General features: G+C 37.1%; 1 non-coding gene across 1 annotated transcript; it reads right to left on the bottom strand.

The window, feature by feature from the left end:
• Window positions 1-7,084: 7,084 nt before the first annotated feature.
• On the bottom strand, window positions 7,085-7,187 carry LOC123326522. The gene has a single exon (XR_006541145.1). It is a non-coding gene; the product is annotated as a U6 spliceosomal RNA (small nuclear RNA).
• Window positions 7,188-19,804: the final 12,617 nt, after the last annotated feature.

Below are 19,804 nucleotides of genomic sequence, written 5' to 3'. Positions count from 1 at the left end.
ATTTTATTAAGCTTTCCTTGAAAAGATGATTTTAAATATTGGCATAATATTCCATTAAAAATGGGTACCGTTGGGGCGCCTGGGTGGCTCAGTCGTTAAGCGTCTGCCTTCGGCTCAGGTCATGATCCCAGGGTTCCGGGATCGAGCCCCACATCGGGCTCCCTGCTCAGCAGGAAGCCTGCTTCTCCCTCTCCCTCTCCCCCCTGCTTGTGTTCCCTCTCTCGCTGTGTCTCTCTCTGTCAAATAAATAAATAAAATCTTAAAAAAAAAATAAAAATGGGTACCATTATTTAGATTAGCCAATATTTGCTATTTTGAAGGCTATCATATATATATTTTTTGTATATTAATTACATGAATTAATGATCACTTCCCTAACTTAGTTCCAAGCAGGAAATTAGTGATTTGATGGGTATTCCATTGATGGTTTCCCATAACTATTGAAGGAATGATTAAATGGTGCATAAACTGATTCCTTGTCATTACCCACAAATTTTCAATAAGCACTCAATGCCCCCTAAATGTCTGTCATGAGAAAATACATGTATTTGGCTCTGGGCTTCATATAAGCAAGTAAGCATAAAGGGCATACACGTGAGATGTTCTCAGCTGATATCTGGGGGAGGGAGTAGAAATCATAGTTACACAGGCACTTTTTTTATTGACTACCCAAAATGGGCCACGCCTATATGCAGGGTACTTCACACACATTTTCTCAAACCATTATCTGAACTCTGTCAACTCAAAGTGCTGCTGCCCTGCATTGGAAACTTTGTAATCCCAGTCTCTGGTCTATGTGGTAGAAATTGAGGAGGAACATAAGGACTTTCTGTCACTTTCTCACGAATGGGATTCCTCTATTTTGTGAAATAAAGTGTTATTAGACCACTAGGGTTCCCCCACCTCAATTTAGTTTCATTGCACTACTATTCCATGGAACTTCTCTTATACTCTGATTAAAGACTCTCTACATCTTTGCTTTCAGAACATGGTTTTTCTGTCTTTCTATGTCTTTTAAAAACATTATAGTTGAAAACTGCTAAGTCTATATTAGAATCTGCTGGACAAATGCTATTTCAATTTAGAGAGCCAAATATGTCCTTTAACTTTTACCACTTGTGTAAAAACAGCTAGAATTGATGTGAATTAGCCATTCCTATTAGGGGAAGTGTTTAAAAAATGCACTCTGCTTTGGCAAGCACACCACCTTATTGTAGGGAGGTCAAGATACTATTAAAGTCAATACTATTTTAATGATTAATTTGATGTAGCTATGCAACAACAGAAGTTAAAGAAGAAACACTATTAAAAAATACTTCCAGGTTTTATTATTTTCCCAGAAACTGACACCAATTCTGATGATTATTTCAATGGATTTTTTTTCTTTAAAAACTTAAAAGTTTGTACACTTGAGGTTTTTTTTTTTATCTAACTCAGCATTATTACAGGGAAGGAAATATCAGAAAATTGAATAAGAAATGTATTTACAATGATCTATGAGATGAGGAAAAGCCTTCCAGAAATAATATATTCTTTTCAATATTAAATTTCTTGTTATACGTGATATAATTGTCTACACAAAAGTCTCCCAGCTTCTGAACAAATTGTCTTGAGTATTATTAATATCTTAAAACTGAGTCTTCTTATGAAGTATTTTTGTTCCTCTTTGTGACTACTAAATATTCAAAGAAGGAAATACATCCTAGTTACCTAATATTGATTCAAATAATGTATCATTATAAAATAAAAATACAGGTTCATTAGGCTAAGTCAGACTTTCCCCTTCTTTTTGCTTTGCTAAAAATTACAGATCTAATGCCCTATATTGAGGTTTCTCCAAATAAAACAGTCAATTCTTACCTGCTTTCTCTGAGATGCTTATGTCATCTGGGGGTTTAAACACATCATATAGGACAAGTAGAACTAATTCTTTTTTCTCTTTTACCTAATCATGCTTAAAAATTCTGTGAATTAGGTAAGTACTCTAAGAGTAAATACAGTTAAATTTAAAGGGAAAATGTTTAGTGTTCACAATTAAAATAACTAAGAACATAATATCTCAAATATTTTAAGAAGGTACTAAAAAAATCACTGTATATGACAAAAATTACTTTCCATTGAGCTATATTTGTATTTTTAAATATAAAGTCACTTGGTTAAATCCTTAGATACTTATTTTCTGACATGGAATTTCTTTTTTTATTTAAGTAAATAGTACAAGTTGCCTGATCCCTAGAAAATTCTGTAGGTAAGCAAATACTATAAGATGAAACATACCAGAACACTGAGGATAATTTGCATTCATTGACTCTGTAGAGGTGCTGGACAAAGGCTCATTTTTAAAATGGAGCATAATACAAAATTATGGACGTGGCAAATCAATAATTCTTTATACATGTCAGATGAAGTAATTTTTTTAGTTAGCTAATTGGCTTTAAGGAAAATATCTCACTAAACTAAGGACATCAGAGGTACAAATGAAAACTATTTTTTTATTTCCCCCTAACTGTGATACCAAAGTCAGAATATCTTAATTTGGATTTTCAATGATGTATTTATTTTTCAAATTAAATTTTCTCATTGTTTTCTAAATTCTTTTTGTAAACTTTAGAACACAGTTGAACTCTGAAAACAAATAAGCTTATTACACTTTGCAAGGATTTATAGGAGTACTCCCCATTGAATGTGAGTGTGCATTTGGAAGAATTGATTCATAAAAGCCAGAGACACTGACTACTTCTTTAAACTTCCTGAATAAATAAACTTTACCTAAATAGGTTGTATTACCTGTAAGAACTGTTCATGTTATATGCTGAAATATCTACTCTTCAATGCTTAATGTAATTTGTAAAATACATAAATGTCAAAGGTGAGGCCAAAGAAAGTATTTCTTTAGGAACTTCTACAAATAGTCCCCTTCTTTTTTTTTTTTTTAAGATTTATTTATTTATTTGACAGAGAGAGACACAGCAAGAGAGGGAACACAAGCAGGGGGGAGAGGGAGAGGGAAAAGCAGGCTTCCCGCCGAGCAGGGAGCCCAATGCGGGGCTCAATGCCAGGACCCTGGGATTATGACCTGAGCCGAAGGCAGATGCTTAACAACTGAGCCACTCAGGTGCCCCAAACAGTCCCCTTCTTTAGTAATTAGATGATTGAAACTATTCCTGCCACCCCTCCAAATGTTATCATACCACCAACTGAACTATCGAAAAGTATATTTTGTTACTCAGTAATTTTTTTGTTTGTTTTTTTGGTTTTTTTTGTTTGTTTGGGTTTTTTTAAAGATTTTATTTATTTATTTGAGACAGAGAGAATGAGAGAGAGAGAGCATGAGAGGGAGGAGGGTCAGAGGGAGAAGCAGGCTCCCTGCCAAGCAGGGAGCCCGATGTGGGGCTCGATCCCGGGACTCCAGGATCATGACCTGAGCCGAAGGCAGTCACTTAACCGACTGAGCCACCCAGGCACCCTTGTTACTCAGTAATTTCAAACTAGAATGATGCCAGTTGTAATTGTTTTAGAGCGTCTCAACTATTAACTTGCTTCTATGTAGCCACGTATGGAACATGTCACAATTGGATGGACACTGGCAAGCTGAGTCCCTTTAAATTGCTTTACTGAATACTAAGAGATAAATCATTTGATTTCAGCTTCTCCTTGACTGATGTAAATGACAAACCTGGTAACTGTTTATTTATTTATTTATTTATTTATTTATTTATTTGAGAGAGAGAATGAGATAGAGAGAGCATGAGAGGGGGGAGGGTCAGAGGGAGAAGCAGACTCCCTGCTGAGCAGGGAGCCCGATGTGGGACTCGATCCCGGGACTCCAGGATCATGACCTGAGCCGAAGGCAGTCGCTTAACCAACTGAATCACCCAGGCGCCCACCTGGTAACTGTTTATATTGCAAAAGTTACCAATTTTATAGAATGAAAATTTTTCTAGCCCAGTGGACTTCCTTTCCATCTAATCAGCCTATGGCACCCATTGACTGACACAGTGAGTTTACTTTCAAAAGAAAGTAAGTTTTATCACTTATTTCTCCATGTGTTTTCTTTTATTAGGGCTTACATTGAAGTGCCCTGGGAGTCTTTGATATCTTATCTTTTCTTTCCCTGGATTGCCTACAATGCAGTTGCAAAATACTTATTCTCTCCCAACATTTTATTTATTTATTTATTTTAACTTCTCACACCCAAACTGAACTACATGAATGACTTACTCCCCGGCACTTTTACAGAGGAGATGAATGAAGTAGACTGTCTCTGATAGAAATAGCCTGTCTTCCCTGTATCTCTTAGAGTTCCTTTTAATTTTGGTCATGCGGTAAAGGATTTCAGACAAGCAAGTTTTTTTTTTTTTTTTTTTTTATGAGTGACTGACACATAAATAGTTAACTTGGGAAACTTGGGATGGAAACTTGGCAGGGGACCCATGGTTCAGGATATTAATATTTCTCTATTAGTTTAAAGATGAAAAAGTAGTATGACCTTCTTCAAACAGCCAAGCTAAAATTTCAGCTGCTCCTAAGGATTTGTGTGTGTGTGCTCTTTTTTTTTGTTCTTTTGTTTTTCCTCTTTATTTCCTCACATCTGGAGAGTCAGCAACAATGTTCCTATAATAAACCTCCCTGGCTTAGAGCCAATAAATTGTTATAGGTAGGCAGAACCTTAACCACCATTCAGTTAGGAATTTTTCATTCTGGGTTCTGGACTGCCCTTATGTTACATTAAGAATATTCTCAGGGGCACCTGGGTGGCTCAGTTGTTTAAGCGACTGCCTTCAGCTCAGGTCATGATCCTGGAGTCCCTGGATCGAGTCCCACATCAGGCTCCCTGCTTGGCAGGGAGCCTGCTTCTCCCTCTGACCCTCCCCCCCTCCCATGTGCTCTCTCTCTCTCATTCTCTCTGTCTCAAATAAATAAATAAAAATCTTTAAAAAAAAAAAGAATATTCTCAGATCTTTTTCGGGGAAAAGGGAGAAGCCAAAAATTAAGAGTTTAAGATCAGAGAGTGTATCACCCTTTATGAGAGTAACTCCAATTTATCTGATATTAGAGTTGTACTTCAAATTTTATGAAATACCAATTTTAGTGATTAATCACTTGGAAATCCCCTATTTTCTGTTTTTCAACTTCCATTACTCAAGCATGATAATAACAAATATTACTTCCGTAAATCTAGCTCTGTTTACTATTGGAGGACATCAGAATCCATTCTATTCATTCTATATTTGTCTCAAACACAAAGAAAGGCCCTACCCTTCTTCAAACCTGTCTATAGGGGCATGCACAGTGGAATTCAAAACACCAAAACTTCCAAGTCTGTGTCATCCCTGCAAAGCCATCCCTGGTAACTGCCAAAGTCACACTGAGTCAGGGCCACACTGTGCCTTATTGGATGGAAACTATGCTGATGTGTCAATACCTCAGAACTATTGGAACCTGCAGAGAAAGTTGAGATCTCTGAGCTCTTAATACAAAAAGAAACACGGTGTGCTCTCCTCATAAGTGGGGAAAGAATCTTACTTCCTAACTATGCTAATCCATGAGTCCCTAGGCAATGCTTTGATTTTCAGAGAGGTCTTTGTGGAATAACTGTATCTGTACTTTCTACCAAATCCTTCTCCTCAGAGTTAGGTACACACTGGTGAATATTAGGCTAGAAATAATGTGATACTTAACACTGGGTTGTTCAACTTCCCTCTTCCCTACCTTCCCTATTAGACCCTGAGCTAGTATTTTAGGTCTTGTGTGCCTGATCTTCGTTTTTCCTTGTGATGAGATATTGTCTTGGAGGTTCTACAATTCCCTATATAAATTGTTCATGGCTGGACATGGCCCTCAGACCCTCCAGTGGAGCTCCTATATGCATGCATCCTTTGATAAGCAAAGCTAAGGTTCAAGCTGACAGGGGAAATTGAGGTCCACACAGGTGAGAATGACTTGCCTAGAGTCTCACAGGACAAAAACATGATTTACTGTTATGAGTTCACTGCAGCACACAGCTTCTGAGGAACTCTTGGTCAACATCTCCTTAAAACAGAACCAATATCATTCGACACCAAATTATGTAAAGGTCACTTTGAAAATAGAATCAGTAAGAAAGAGATATTAGAAGAAAAGTTAATTCCTATTTCCTTAATTTGTACCTAATGATCTTTTTCTTTTCTTTTCTTTTTTTTTAAGATTTTATTTATTTATTTGACAGAGAGAGACACAGCGAGACAGTGAACACAAGCAGGGGGAGTGAGAGAGGGAGAAGCAGGCTTCCTGCAGAGCAGGGAGTCTGATGTGGGGCTCGATCCCAGGACCCTGAGATCATGACCTGAGCCGAAGGCAGACGCTTAACGACTGAGCCACTCAGGCACCCCCTAAGGATTTTTTTCAAGATCCCACTGTCCTAAATGGGATCTTGAAAAAGATATATGCATTTAGTTGTCATCTCTCTTTAGGTTCCTCTTGTCTATGACAGTTTCTCAAACTTACATTTTCATGATGTCGGAGTTCCTGAGAAGCACTGGTCATGTATTTATTGTAGGATGCCCCTCTGCTGGGACTTGTCTCCATGTTTTTCTCCTATGGAGACTTGGGTTTTAGAAAGGAAGATCACAGAGGATCACATATCATTTTCATTATATCATATCAAGAGTACACAGCATCAACATGATTTATGACTGCTAATGTTAACCATGACTACTCACTCCCTAAATGAATGTTCGTGATTTTCCCCACTGTGAAGTTACTCTTTTCCCCATTTCTATACTTTACTTTTGGAACAAAGTTTCTGTGGCACAGTCCACATGTCATGGGTGGAGAGTTATATTTCCCCTTCTTTAGGGTAGGAAATCTAAATCAATTATTTGGAATTCTGTATGGAAGATTTATCTCTTCTTCCTCCATTCATTAATTCATTAAATCATTTATTTATATTCATAGAATCATGGACATTTATTTTATACTTTGCATTATAATCCAATACTACTTTATTTTGTTGTTCTAATTATTCCTTTCAGCTTTGGCTACTGGAAACTCTTTCCATTAGCTCATGGGCTCTTTGACAAGAATGTGTTGTTGTTGTTGTTGTTTCAATATGGAACACTTCATGAATTTGCATGTCATCCTTGCTCAGGGGCCATGCTAATCTTCTCTGTATCATTCTAATTTGAGTTTATGCTGCCAAAGCTAGCATTAATGCATTTTTGCTTTTGTTTTCTTTCACCACTTCCTTATATTTGGCACAGCAAGATTCTCCAGTCTTATCTTACACATTTCCTTCCCTAGTCCTAGAATCAGTGATTCTCCAAGGAATATTATTCAAAACCAAGATTTGGTCCTTAGGGTGTACACATTGTTGCTGGGGTGTTATTTCTTAGGGTGTGCACATTGTTGCTGGGGTGTTTTTCTTTTAGGCTTTCTCATCTGACAGAGCAAGAAATATATGTTTGTATTCTAACCCACATATATACACATATCTACATATATATGTATATACAGATGGATAGATAATATGTAACCATCTGTAACAATATTAACCTAAATATGAGTTCTTACTGAGATTAGTTACTCTTAAATTTCTCTGCCTCCCAATTTTTATTCTTTTCACATTTCCTGGTTTTATTCTGTCTTCCAATTATCTCCTTTAAATTAGGCTCGCTCATCTAAATAACATTATGCTGGAAGCTTCTAAAGAGCCACCATCAACATACTAGTAGCTGCTAATTAGAACTCTGAAATAAATGAGGTAACTTAATAAAACCTAACTGAGAGATAGGAGTCTGATGGGCAGCCCCAACGTTTTTGTTTTTGGTTTTAAGATTTACTTACTTATTTTGGAGAGCGAGAAAGCAGAAGCAGGGGGAGGGGCAGAGGGAGAGAGAGAAAACCCTCAAGCAGACTCCCCGTTGAGTACAGAGCCCAACTCGGGCTCAGTCCCAGGACCCTGGGATCATGACCTGAGCTGAAACCAAGAGTCAGTCACTCAACCGACTGAGCCACCCAAGCACCCCACAGCCCCAATATTTAAGACACAAACCCAGAGAGGTACAACCATTAGTGAGAGTTGTTATTGAAGATATCAGAATATGTTTGTTCATAGCCAATTAATCTTAATTCTCCCAACAAATTTTATTTTTTTCAAGCCTCCATGTCTTTTCATGTGTTGTTTGCTCTGTCCAGAATTCTCTACACAAATTATTCCATTTGGTAAATTTCTTTTTACAATTCTTTTTTTTTTAAGATCTTATTTATTTGAAAAAGAGAGAGAAAGAGAAAGAATGAGAGGAGAGAGACGCCTAGGGAGAGGGAGAAGAAGAATCCCCATTGAGCAGGGAGCCTGCCATGGGGCTGGATCCCAGGACCCTAAGATCATGACCTGAGCTGAAGGTAGACACTTAACTGACAGAGCCACCCAAGCACTCCTTTTTTTCTTGTTGTTATGTTAATCACCATACCTTACCTCGTTAGTTTTTTATGTACTGTTCCATGATTCATTGTCTGTGCATAAGACCCAGGGCTCCATTCTTTTTTAATTTCCTGGTTGACCCTTTCATTCTTTAGTAGGATGCTCTTTATCCTCCATGTATTTGAGTTCTTTCCAACTTTCCTCTTGTGATTGAGTTCTCGTTTCAAACCATTGTGGTCTGAAAATAGGCAGGGAATGATCCCAATCTTTTTGCACTGGTTGAGACCTGATTTATGACCTAGGATGTGATCTATTTTGGAGACTGTTCCATGGGCACTAGAGAAGAATGTGTATTCTGTTGCTTTGGGATGGAATGTTCTGAATACGTCTGTTAAGACCATTTGGTCCAGTGTGTCATTTAATTCTTTATTTCCTTGTTGATCTTTTGCTTCGATGATTTGTCCATTTTGGTGAGGGGTTGTTAAAGTCCCCCAGTATTATTGTATTGTTGTTGATATGTTTCTTTGCTTTTGTTATTAATTGCCTTATATAGTTGTCTGTTCCCATGTGAGGGGCATAGATATTTACGACTGTTAGATCTTCTTGTTGGATAGATCCTTTAAGTAGGATATAGTGTCCTTCCTCATCTCTTATTACAGTCTTTGGTTTAAAATCTAATTTTTAAAGGATTGCCACCCCAGCTTTCTTTTGGTGTCCATTAGCATGGTAAATTGTTTTCACCCCCTCACTTTCAATTTGGGATGTCTTTAGTCTAAAATGAGTCTCTTGCAGATTAGCGTATGGATGGGTCTTGTTTTTTAATCCAGCCTGATAGCCTGTGTCTTTTGATTGGGGCATTTAGCCCATTTACATTCAGGGTAACTATTGAAAGATAGGAATTTAGTGCCATTGTATTGCCTGTAAGGTGACTGTTACTGTATATTGTCTGTGTTCCTTTCTGGTCTATGTTGCTTTTAGGCTCTCTCTTTGCTTAGAGGGCCCCTTTCATGATTTCTTGTAGGGCTGGTTTTGTGTTTGCAAATTCCTTTAGTTTTGTTTGTCCTGGACGCTTTTTATCTCTCCTTTTGTTTCACTGACAGCCTAGCTGGATATAGTATTCTTGGCTGCATATTTTTCTCATTTAGTGCTCTGAATATATCCTGCCAGTCCTTTCTGGCCTGCCAGGTCTCTGTGGATAGGTCTGTTGCCAATCTAATGTTGCTACCATTGTAGTTTCCCTATTTCTTCTCCCCAGCTGCTTTCAGGATTTTCTCTTTGTCTCTGAGACTCATAAGTTTTACTATTAGATGTCGGGGTGTTTCCTTCCCCAAATTAGGGAAGTTCTCTGCTATAATTTGCTCCAAGATACCCTCTGCCCCTCTCTCTCTTTCTTCTTCTTCTGGGATCCCAATTATTCTAATGTTGTTTCATCTTATGGTATCCTTATCTCTTGAATTCTGCCCTCGTGATCCAGTAGCTGTTTATCTCTCTTTTTCTCAGCTTCTTTATTTTCCATCATGGTCTTCTATCTCAATGGTTCTCTCTTCTGCCTCATTTATCCTAGCAGTTAGCACCCCATTTTTGATTGCATCTTGTTAATAGACTTTCTGATTTTGACTTGGTTAGATTTTCATTCTTTTATTTCTCCAGAAAGGGTTTCTCTAATAACTTCCATGCTCTTTTCAAGCCCAGCTAGTATCTTTAAAATGATGATTCTGAACTCTAGATCTGACATCGTACTAATGTCCGTACTGAGTAGGTCCCTGGCAGTTGGTACTACCTCTTGTTCTTTTCATTGATGTGATTTTTTTCCATCTTGTCATTTTGTCCAGAGGATAATAGATGAATGAGAGAATAAAATGCTAGCAGGGTAACAACGTCTCCAGAAAATATACTCTAAACAAATCAGAAATGACCTGAAGCTGGGGGGAAAGAAAGGGAAAGAAAGAAAAAAGAAAAATAAAAAGATAAAAACAAACAAAAACAGAACAAAACAAAACAAAAAAAACAGAATATGATCAAATATGATCAGGCTGATGCATAGATCAGTGCCACACACTAGATTTTGGGTGTCTTTTTGTCTGTTAGAAAAAGTCCTCCCAAAATTTTAAAGAAAGAAAAACTTATATATGTACGAAAATAAGGGTTGATATGATGAAGGGATGGAATATGACTGTAAAGATGAAAATTATAAATAATTGTATAGACAGAATTGATAAGAAGTTGTTTGAAAAAAGAAAGAAGAGGATTTAAAAAAAATGAAAAAAAAAAGGGAGAGAATGTGATCAGGCAGTAGTTAGAACAAAACCATACACTAGAGATTTAGGGTATGTTTTGATCTGTTAGAAGAAACTATTTCAAAATTTTAAAGAGAGAACAACTTATATATATATGCCAAAAATAAGGGTAACTACTATGAAGGGATAGAATATGACTCTAAAATGAAAAATGAAAATGTTTTTTAAAAAAGGGATTGATAAGATGTTGGTTGAAAAAGGGAAAAAGAAAATTTCAAAAAAAAAAGTTAAAAAAAATAACTTTGAAAGCCTAAAGAATTATGGTAAAAAGCCATGGATTCTATGTGCATTATTCTCCTAGCGCTGGAGTTCTGCCATTCTCATTGATCAGTATACTGGTCTTGGCTGGCTGTTCTTGCTGAAATTCTGGGGGAGGGGCCTGTTGCTGTGTTTCCCAAATATCTTTGCAAGAGGTGGAATTGCCCCACCCTTGCCGGTCCGGGCTAAGTAATCTGTTCGGGTTTGCTCTTGGGAGCTTTTTTTCCCTGCAAGCTTTCCATACAGCTTTGGAGGATGAGAGTGAAAATGGCGGCCTCCCAATCTTCGCCCCATAGGACGGGAGAACTCAGGGCCCCACTCCTCAGTGGGCCCCCAGAGAAAAGCAGTCAGTCACTCCCGTCTCCCCGTCTCTGGCCGCACTCCGTGCTCACCCGGCCTGTGACCAAGCGTTTCTATCTTTGGCACCTGACGCAGTGTGGAGTCTCCAAACCCAGCAGATCCCCACAGTGCATTCCCGCGCTGCTCCTCCCAGTTGAGGAAGGGGAGTCTCCCCAGATCTGCTGCTTGTTGGGTCCCTGCTGGAAGAGCAGTGGCCCGACTGTGCCGCGGATCACAGTTTATGGCAACCCCAAGCTGAGAGCCCACACCTCAGCTCCATCTCTGCAGTCGGCTACCCTCCTCTGATTCCTGGGAGCTCTGCTACACTCAGGCACCCCCGGTCTTTCTGTGACCCCGAGGGTCCTGAGACCACACTGTCCCAGTGAGGGTTCCATCCCCCGCTTAGCCACTGGAGTGATGTCCCTCAGTGTAGCCAACTTCTTAAAGCTCCAATTTTGTGCTCTGCAGCTCTATCATTTGCCAGTGATGGAGGCCCCCTCCCCCCCAACTATCCTCCCAATTATCACCTCGGATTCACTTCTCCGCACATCCTACCTTCCAGAAAGTGGTCGCTTTTCTGTTCAGAGAGTTGTTGCTATTCTTTTCTTTGATCTTCTGTTGAGTTTGTAGGTGTTCAGAATGGTTTGATCCCTATCCAGCTGAATTTCTGAGACCAGACAAAATCCAGGTCTCCTACTCTTCCGCCATCTTGCTCCCTTTTTTTTTTTTTAAGATTTTATTTATTTATTTGACACAGAGAGACACAGCGAGAGAGGGAACACAAGCAGGGGGTGTGGGAGAGGAAGAAGCAGGCTTCCCGCTGAGCAGGGTGCCAGATGCAGGGCTTGATTCCAGGACCCTTGGATCATGACCTCAGCTGAAGGCAGATGCTTAACAACTGAGCCACCCAGGTGCCCTGCCCCTCTTTTTACCATTCTATACTTTTCTCCCACCACCTAACTCCCATTTAAATGTAACTGTTCCAGTGAAGTTTTATTTTGATGTCTTAACCCAAGTGGTTATGTGTATCTTTCATTCCAATTTGTAGTAACTGCCTTTCTTTTTTTTTAAAGATTTTATTTATTTATTTAATTGACACAGAGAGGGAGAGACAGCAATAGAGGGAACACAAGCAGGGGGAGTGGGAGAGGGAGAAGCAGGCTTCCCGCAGAGCAGGGAGCCCAATGCGGGGCTCGATCCCAGGACCCTGGGATCATGACCTGAGCTGGAGGCAGTCGCTTAACTGACTGAGCCACCCAGGCGCCCCAGTAACTGCCTTTCTTATGATGTTTACCTTATTGTTGTATAATTGTGTTTAAATGTTTTTGTCTTTCATAAGTTGTGAATTTTCTGAAATCATTTACTACTACTAATTCTAAAACTGTATCTGGCACATAGTAGACAGTCAAAAAAACCTTTATGAATAGAGTAATTGAATTAATTAAAGAAGAGAATTTTTTATAGGGATTAAAAGGACAAGCATATAAATGAATTTGACAAAGAAACTTAGAACAAAGTTATGTTAAGGTTTTTAACTCTGGAAAAGTCTCCAGTCCCAAATTATCTACTCCATTTACCTGTCACAGGGTCTGAAATTCACCATTAGAATTTCTTTCATTCAGTTCAATTTATTTTTGTTCAAAGTATCATTTTTCAAATTGAAAATATATACATCCAGGTTAACCTTTTAACTGATAGTTAATATACTGTCAGTCCTTAATGCCTTAGTGTGTGAAATCATCAGATCTCCTGATAGCTTTAATACTGAACACTGACTGCATAGGCAGAAGATAGTTTATTTGGTTCTTAAGAGCATTAATGTTGATATTAAACTGGTGCAAAATCTGTTTTGCTCTTTATAATTTTTGACTTGATAATGAATAATTAACCTCCCCAAATCTCAATTTTCTCATCTGTGAAGTCTTCTGGAATCTATATAATTGAAAATTGTTATGAAGATTAAACAAGACTACACAAATGTTATCCCAGTGCCTCATACTCAGAGTAAGCACTCAGTGAATATCAACCATTATTACTATTTTCATATTCCTCAGGAATGAGAATTTTGATAACAGTTTGGTAGAGAGAGATTATTTTCTTTATAACGGATTGCCTAAATTGGAAAACCTCAGGTAGGATATTAAAGGGATTTGTAGAATTTTCCCAAAACCCAAGGCATCCATTAGAGAGTTGGAACCTGGAGGAAGCAGATTAAAGAAAAAGGAAAGATTAGATTTACTGGTAGCATGGGTTAGAGTATATCCATAATGGATGTTGAAAAGAAATATTTGGTCTATTTTAAAGTATTATGGAGGGTTTTGTCGGCTTGGAGAAACTGAAAGTTGACTAGTGATTCATTTTTTCAACAAGTGGTTACTGACAACACACTATGAATGGTCCAGGCAATAATCTAAGCACTGAGGATATAGCAGTAAACAATAGAGAAAAAAGTCTGTACTCACATTTAAATGTTAGTGGAGGAGGCAATATTTCTCTATGCTGGAAATATGGCTCCAATGGCAAATGGTTTTTCATGTTACAATGATTATGGTAAGGTTATGCTTTACTCTTTTGAAATATATCAAGATAGCTTCTAGAATACGATAACATATCTATTATACACTTAACATGTGTAAGGGACTATACTAACCCGTCTATCAAATAACTAAACTCCCACAACAAATGTATGATGTAGGTTATCATTATTAGCTTATTTTTTCCAATGAAAGAACTGAATCCCAGGGAAAGTAATTAATTAACTTTTCTGAGGTCACATACCTACTGAATGTTACAGTCAGTAATCACAGCCAGAAATCTTATACCAGAGCTCTTAACCACTACCTTATATAGTAAAGTTTAAGACAAATAAGAATGTCCTCTACCAGGCTGCTGCTGTCATCATTTTTCCCTAAGACTCCACAGAGAATAGTCTATTGGCACATCTCCAATACTCTTTCTCCCTGCATAGTCATTCCCTTCCAAATCCATAAGACATGAGTCATTCAGGAAAGAAATCTGAACCAAAGTGGACTGCATTTTTGCAGCTTAGGTCACACATGATTTTTATTTTTATTTATTTTATTTTATTTTATTTTATTTTTAAAGATTTTATTTATTTATTTGTCAGAGAGAACACAAGCAGAGGGAGAGGCAGGCAGAGGGAGAAGCAGGCTCCCCGCCGAGCAAGGAGCCCGATGTGGGACTCGATCCCAGGACCCTGGGATCATGACCTGAGCCGAAGGCAGCCGCTTAACCGACTGAGCCACCCAGGCATCCCTGATTTTTATTTTTAATTGAATACACAAAAAGCAATACACTAGTTGGTCTGGGAACACTATTATTTTTTCTTTACTAAAAGGGTATATATATATATGTGTGTATATATATATATATATATATATATATATACATCTACATATATTAGAATAATCTAGAATATACCTTTAATCATAGTTTTTAAATACACCAATTCCATACCTACTACAAAAAAAATACATCAAATTTAATATTTCGTACAAATAGCATAGTCAGGGTAACATTAATAGACTGCTCTAATAGCAGTTGGCAATAAAAACATTCTGTAAGAAAGGGGAAAAGAGCAAGAAAAATAATTCAAGAAATATCCAATAACTATAAAGCAAAATTGCTAAAATACATGAATTCTTGATTCCTTTAATGGATTGCCAGTTTTTAGGCAAGGAAAAAGTACTAATCTCAAGTCATTTACACAGGATCTAAAATCCATATTTTAAAATATCTAAATCACTCACCTTATTCCTGTTTAGTTAACTGTCACAAAATGAAAATTTTGTGGGTTAATGGAATCATTGAAGCACACACTGAATAAGAACATGTTGAAAATAATAAGGATACTCTCTCTAAAACCCAAGGAATATCATTAATTTGTTTCACAGAAATCCTGAAATCTGGGGCATCTGGATGGCTCAGTCAGTTGGGTGACTGCCTTCCGCTCAGGTTGCGATCCCAGGGTCCTGGGATCGAGCCCCATGTAGAGCTCTCTGCTCAGTGGGGAGCCTGCTTCTCCTTCTCCCTCTGCCTGCTGCTCTCCCTGCTTGTGCTCTCTCTCTCTGTCAGATAAAAAAAAAAAATCTTAAAAAAAAAAGAAATCCTGAAATCTGTGATTTAGACCAAATGATCAGCTTTGAGGGTTTTTTTTTATTTTTACTTTTTATTATCCACTGATACTCCTTATGCTTACACATAATCTTCAACTAGGACTAAAAAGCATGCCAGTATACAAGGATTTATAATGTTTACTTCTTAGTTCATTTTTGCTTTGAATTTGAATTCAATCATAATTAGTCTCTGAGAGCCGTCCTTTACTGTACCAGATTCTCTCTCATGCGTCTTTTTTTCTTTAATTTACCTAGAATTTTTTTTAAAGTAAAGTGTCTTTTTCTTAATCATTGTAGATATTTTAAAATATCCTATTATAATTCTAGTTTCATGTATAGGATATAGAATTAAGCGATAGTTTCAAGCAGGGAACAGACATGAGAAGTTATAGAATCATTTATAAGAATTAAGTATAACAGAATTTCTCACTTAGTATTTTTATTGCTATTTCACATTTATAATTACAGTACAAAAGTGATTTTAAATCTTTCCTATGCTACTCTTCTTTGAAGTACCATGATTTAACATAACTACTTGTATTTTCAGTTTTAACTTGTTAAGTATAGAAAAATGCTAACTTTTTTATTCTCTTAAACTAAAATGGGCAGTATGTCATAATTAAATTCTAGAATAGAAAATCTCAGCAGAAGAGGGATCAAATTCCACCTCCATTACTTACACAATGTGTGATTTAGAGCAAGGCACTTAACCCCTTTAAAATACAGGCCACTCCTCTGTAAAAGTGAGGTCAATTATATCTGCTTCATATAGTGGTTGTGAGGATGAATGGTAATGCAAACAATAGATGACTTGACATAAAGTAGGTTGCTCTCTATGCCTGTGAACTTTGGATTATATTGTTAGTCTTCTCTTTTTCAAAGAGTATCCTGTTAATTTCTGAAACAAATGGTAATTAAATAAATATCTGTACTGTAAATTTAAATTCTTTAACAAGAGAAGGTAACAGAAATCCTTTTCTATATTCACAGAACACCAGGTCATGCACCTTTGGGACTCAGAGAAATTTTAAGACATGTTAGCACTTAGGTAAAGCAGGTTTCAGCCCAGCTATGTTTGTGTATATATATCGCATGGGTGAGCATCTCTGCCTCTGTAGATCTTAATTGGGGGAGGAATGTGATTCACTTTGTCAGTTTCAGTTTCAAGGTGTTTTTCACATCTTGAAAGTGTTGGATTAGTTTAAAAGTTGAATACAGCCTTTGGGGGTTTGAAGAAGAGAAGAACTGAAAATCTGGATTAAGGTATTTTAAAAGAAACATACTACATTCCATGTCATTTCAACAACAGCATGGAAGAGGGGCCAGGATATTGATATCCAAATTCAGATTGATTGCAATTGATTAGAGCCATGAATTAGAAATAATACTTAGTATGGAAAATATGAATGCAAATGATATTTAACTAACAACCACTTACTAACAACTTGTAGAAGTGGTCAAATCTAAAAGGCAAAGGGCATGAGTCAGTAACACAGTGATATACTTTTCCTTTTCCTTGAGAAGCCTCGATGGTATGTTAAAATTAACAGAGATACATTTTTTTAAATGGGTGCAAGCAATGTCCTAATATTTCCTCTGTATTCAAAACCCCTTTACCTAAACATGAATTAAATCAAAGTGAAAAGAGATAGCAATGATTCTAATCAACATTGTTTTATTTATGACTGGCTAATTTTGTTTTTTTGTTTTGTTTTGTTTTGCTTTTTTAATGTGACTATTTTCTGGAAATAAAAATACTAAGGAGAAATTTTCATTAAGACTACAAGCATATGAACCATATGATTCAGCAATTGCACTACTGGGTATTTACCACAAAGATACAAATGTAGGGATCCGAAGGGGTACGTGCACCCCAATGTTTATAGCAGCAATGTCCACAATAGCCAAACTGTGGAAAGAGCCAAGATGTTCATCGACAGATGAATGGATAAAGAAGATGTGGTATATATATACAATGGAATATTATGCAGCCATCAAAAGGAATGAGATCTTGTCATTTGCAATGACGTGGATGGAACTGGAGGGTGTTATGCTGAGCGAAATAAGTCAATCAGAGAAAGTCATGTATCATATGACCTCACTGATATGAGGAATTCTTAATCGCAGGAAACAACCTGAGGGTTGCTGGAGTGGGGGTTGGGGTGGGAGGGATGGGGTGACTGGGTGATAGACACTGGGGAGGGTATGTGCTCTGGTAAGCGCTCTGAATTGTGCAAGACTGTTGAATCTCAGATCTGTACCTCTGAAACAAATAATGCAATATATGTTAAGGAAAAAAAAAAAGAAGAAGAAGATAGCAGGAGGGGAAGAATGAAGGGGGGAAAATCGGAGGGGTAGACGAACCATGAGAAACGATGGACTCTGAAAAACAAACTGAGGGTTCTAGAGGGGAGGGGAGTGGGAGGATGGGTTAGTCTGGTGATGGGTATTAAAGAGGGCACGTTTTGCGTGGAGCACTGGGTGTTATGCGCAAACAATGAATCATGGAACACTTCATCTAAAACTAATGATGTAATGTATGGTGATTAACATAACAATAAAAAATTTTTAAAAAGACTACAAGTATATGAAACTACTTTATTAGAATATAATAAAAACAGGAACAATAATAGCAACAGCTTATTTTTGTTGACTGTTTTAAATACCAGTGTGATATGTTTCATTGAATTATTCCCTATGCTTTATCAGTTTATTCATTTATCAGACAAGAAGACTGAAATTTGGAAAGGGAAAGTTTCTCACGGTCATATAGAATATGCACACATTGATTTCAATTTGCCTTGAGAATGTGAGCAGATGAAATGGGTTTAAGTTGCAACTATAAAGGAACGTCATTAATATTAGAGATTTTTAAATGGAGAAGCAATAGCCAAGGTTTGCCACTTGATCAATTGAGAAGGAAACAAATAACTTCTCTTCCTCTTGAGTTCAGTTAAGTGTTGTTCTTAGAGGTAGGTTTCTTAACGTGGGCTTCAGGAATTTTGCCTATGCCTGAAAATTGTATGCAAAATCATATGTGTATGTGAGTGTGAGAATGTCTACGTATATTTGTGGGTTTGTATTTTGATGTGTAGGAGAATATGGATGAGTTTCAGTTTATTTTTTTAAGGGACAAAAGGACCAATAGTTATCATCCAATTTTCAGAAGTGCCTATAATACAAAAAAATGTTTATAAGCAAGTCATTGTTTCATAGGTAGCAATGTTTTAAATTAGCTAATGGATAATCTGAGGTATATTAAACATTTTAAGAGTTTATTTGCACAAAAATGGCCTGGAAATTTGGTTGGCTACAACCTTATATTGATTGGTGTTTGCCTTATATGGAAAAGCTTGGTAGGTCGTGTGTGATTGGTGGTTGTTAGGTTTCAGTTTGTTAACTTTGAGGCATTTATAGGCTTAGGTTTTGGTTTGCTTATGTGGGCTGCTAAAGTATTTGAACCACCAACCTAATGGCCTCTGTTTAATTAATTTAACAACATCAGTGGTTCAAATATTATAACCCTGAGATCAAGAACTGAGCTGGGAACTAGAGTCTGACCCTCAACTGACTAAGCCACCCAGGTGCCCCAACAATTGTATTTTAAAGATAAGGAAACTGGTCCTTAAGGAATTTATTGATATAAATTCACACAGCTAATGTAAAATGACAGTGGGATAAACGTCCAGTACTTTCTGAATCCAGAGACAGTAATGTTAACCCCTTTATTTTCTCTCCATTCTTATATTCCTGGCTTATATTTCTTGTCTGGTCAGCTTCCCTAACTTTGTAATGGTCAGGATAAGAAGGGATCATTTCTCAAAGCAACTGGATTCACATGGGTCTCAAATTGAGGGCTGTCAGCCCACTGAACTATTTAGAGCAGCATTTGTAGGGAGGGTGATAAGCTATGATTCCAGAAGCAGGAGACCTTGGTTTTAGGCCCAAATAAGTGATAAGAAGTCCCAGAATAAGGAAATCCTTATCGCTTATCCAAATATCTCCTATCATATTTCAACACAAATATTTTTGTTTTTTTATTCTCCCTAGAGAGCTACGTTCTAATATTATATCAAATACGAGTCACATAAGTTTCAATGTAGGATTTATATTCTGTATCATCACCAAGCTTAGTAGACATATGAGGCTTTCTTTTTTATGATATCTATTTTATCCGTACAGAAAGAGGCTGGTGGAACAACCCACTGAAACTAGTATTCATTGGGATACTGCTAATAGAACAAATACTCCATCAGATAAAAAGGCCTCTCTCTTTCATAAATGTATCTCATATATATGAGATATATATAGATATAGATATAGATGATATAGATATAGATATAGATTATATCACCATTTTAGCCTTAATTTAA

This window comes from Neomonachus schauinslandi, chromosome 13 (genome assembly GCF_002201575.2).
Source record: "Neomonachus schauinslandi chromosome 13, ASM220157v2, whole genome shotgun sequence".
Classification (NCBI taxonomy): domain Eukaryota; kingdom Metazoa; phylum Chordata; class Mammalia; order Carnivora; family Phocidae; genus Neomonachus; species Neomonachus schauinslandi.
Note: the sequence above shows the minus strand (reverse complement) of the source record. Positions and strands in the feature narration are given on the sequence as shown.